The sequence below is a fragment of the Phoca vitulina genome, unplaced genomic scaffold, assembly GCF_004348235.1.
Source record: "Phoca vitulina isolate PV1807 unplaced genomic scaffold, GSC_HSeal_1.0 scaffold137, whole genome shotgun sequence".
Lineage (NCBI taxonomy): Eukaryota > Metazoa > Chordata > Mammalia > Carnivora > Phocidae > Phoca > Phoca vitulina.
In genome coordinates, this window is record NW_022589840.1 from 307,881 (window position 1) to 310,985 (window position 3,105).

The window sequence follows — 3,105 nt, forward strand, 5'->3', positions numbered from 1 at the left end:
GAAGCCCATCTTCACAGAGGTTGTGCTGTGTGCAGCATGAAGGGGAGAAGGGGACCCCACCCTAGCTTCTCATGTCATCTGGCTGGGGACACGAGACTAAAGGAGAAGGAAAAATCGGATGGCACAGGGCGGGCGGGCTTGGGTGTTCTTCCTCCATTCACGTCCTAGGTGCCTGGGGAGCGCTAAGGAGTTCAGGATTAGTGTGGGGAGAAGTGAGGGAAGGCTTTCCAGAGCTTATGCTAAAGCAGCAAGGAAGAGGGAAAGGCATTCTTGGTGCCAAGAAGAGCACACACTGAGTTCTGGGTGGGGAAGGAAGATGACCCAGACGCGAGGCCGGTCTGCCGGAGCAGAAGATGCCTTGTGCGGGCTGGTGTGTAGCAGTCCCATGGCCGAGCGAAAGCTGATGTGGGGGCTTTTCAGCCTCTGGTCCTAAGAAGCATCATAAATCATGTCTTTGTGATGCTGAAAAGCGCCTCTTGTGAAGTGCCTCTGTAAGGGCCTGGAACTATATAACATATTATAGAGCTATCCTGGAACCTTGCTTCCGAGGTTCGAACCCAGGCTCTCTTATTTTTTAGCTGTGTGATCATAAGCAAGTTGCTTACCCTCTCCAAGCTCTGAGATTCCTGAGCTGTACAAATGGGGTGGAACCATATAAGCTCACAGGGGTGGTTGGGAGGATCCCGGAGGCAATTAACGTAAAGTGCTTAGAGCAGTGGCCGGCACAGACTCCCGGACAAGGAAGCGTTTCCTGTTCCTATTACTCTTATTATCACCACTGTCGGTACTGCAGCTGCGGCTTCCTCAGGGCAATGGAAGGCAGCTGGCAAAGGCTCCGTTCTCTTCCCTGACCTGCCCAAGGATTTCTGGGCCCCATCTGCATCCCCAGCTGTAGGAACGTGGCTCTCCAACTCGTCCAAGCCCAAGTCCAGAGGCTGGGCGTGTCTGAATCCATGTCAGATGGTCATCCATGCAGAATTTCTTCATTTCTAGGCTACCTGCCGCTGACAGCAACAACAAATGGGGCTTTATCCCACAGCTCTCGATCCTCGTTTGTGCAACCCAACCACCGTGGGTGATTTAGTCCTCTCCCCGAGTAACGTTACGTTGCCGCCACACGGCAGCTCGGGGGGGTCAGTGGCAGCCCCATGAAGTGTGTAGTGCAGAAGATACCAGTTTCTTAATTTTACAGATGAGGGAAACAGATTTCTGAGATGTTAAGAGATAACTAACTAAAGTCACACAGCCCTAATGTCAGGGCTGGGAGTCTGCAAGTAGCCAGATGCTAAATCCAGGACCCATGGATCAGCCCGGCCCAGCTGGTCATCTTCTAACACCTGCCCACTGCCCTGGTCGGCCCACAGCATCGTCCACATCAAGGGTGCACAGGCCCTAGCCTCACACCTGGAAAAAGCACCTGTAAGCATCTAAGGAAGAAAGGCATGTTGACATTTTCATTGATCTACTACTACCTTCCTCCTACTCTCCATCCCACCCTCTGAAACTCCCCCTCTGGTGTTGTGAATAACAATGCCATTTACACTTCTTTGGATTTTCTATTTCATAGCATTTTGACGGTGGAGGTAGACAGACATCAAATTCTGCGACAGAAAGATTGCAAGGCATGACCATCAGGAAGCCAGGAAGGGCAGCAAACGTGGGCAGGATGTCCATTTGTGAAATATGCAGGGGTGTTAGGGATGGGCTAGGCGCGCACACATAACACATGTAACACACATACAGAACCACCCACAAGGAGATCTAGCCGAACAGTTAACAGTGATTATCCTCAGGAAGGAGAGCGCAGCAAAGTTTGGTGAGGAAGAGGGAGTTTTTTTACACTTACTCCCTAGCCTTCTTTCTTGTTAATAGTTTCAAAGCCACAAACATATTAAACTTTGTTTCCTTTGAGAAAATAAACAGACTTTGGGGGTAAAATCTAGAAGTCTACCAGAGCACAGCCTTTGGGGTAGAATGCTACGCTTGAACATCTGGCTGCTAACAATCTCAACTGGGGACAGCAGCCCCGGGTCTGACGGAAGTCCTCCCAGTTCGGTCCCCCCACTTGGGTACTCGCCGTGCAACCCGGGGCATGCTCCCATTAAATGGAGGCAGGTGGGCCTTCCATAGCCATAGTGCGCCTCTGGAAGTCCAAGCCGTCCCAGAGTTCTGTTGGATAACAGCTCCTCTGGAAAAACCCACTGATACGTCATCCTTGTACCTGTGGACACAGGTTGGGCAGGTCATTCTTTGTGCAAATTATGACAGGCTCAGGGAACAAGCCGCAAACAGGATGAGCAGGAGGATATTTAACTCTGACTTGGGAACAAACTGATTTCAAGTCATTTTCGTTGTACCCATTTTCATGCAAATGTTCACCATCCAAATTAGTCTCAGTCCACATCATTTCATTAAAGTTCATTCGATCATACCTCTATTGGGCATACTTTGCTACTCAAGTGTTTATGTTAAAAGTAATAAAATGACACTTAAAAACTCTATAATTCAAATTGTCACTATTCAAGCTGTCTTGAAAACCCTCGATAATTTAGGATTTTCTAGATTATGGAACTGTTTGTTAGTTGCCATCCAATGAATTTGAAAAGCAATTAGGAGAAAAGAAAAAAAGGAGCCCTGACGTTTTCTCAGACATTTTTGGGTTTTGAAAGGATGATGGAAACAATCCCAGAAATAGCATACATGAAGCAAGTATATTAGATAAGCTTTCAACAAAGACTAATCTAACAGCATTTGGAATCCCCAAAATCTGCCTGAGGACCGAGGGCTCGGGGTCCTGGGATGGGTGACCCCCCCCCGGGGAGAGAGCACTGGGCAGGCTGGCCACCAGAAGTCTTCATTTCCCTTCATTCCAGGTGGGAGCTGAGGCTCCATGGACAGGGGCCCAAATGACCGGACATGCGTGAAACAGTTCAGAAGCAAGTTCTCGGAGATGTGGGATGAGGGCGGAGTGCTGGGACATTTGGAACCTTTCTTCTCAGCATGGGCCTGGCTTCCCTCTCTCTGCAGGAGAGAGATGCGTGAAGCTGGAGGTCCACCAGAAAGAACCGCTGGATCATTGAGATGTGTTACTTCAACTAACCCCGG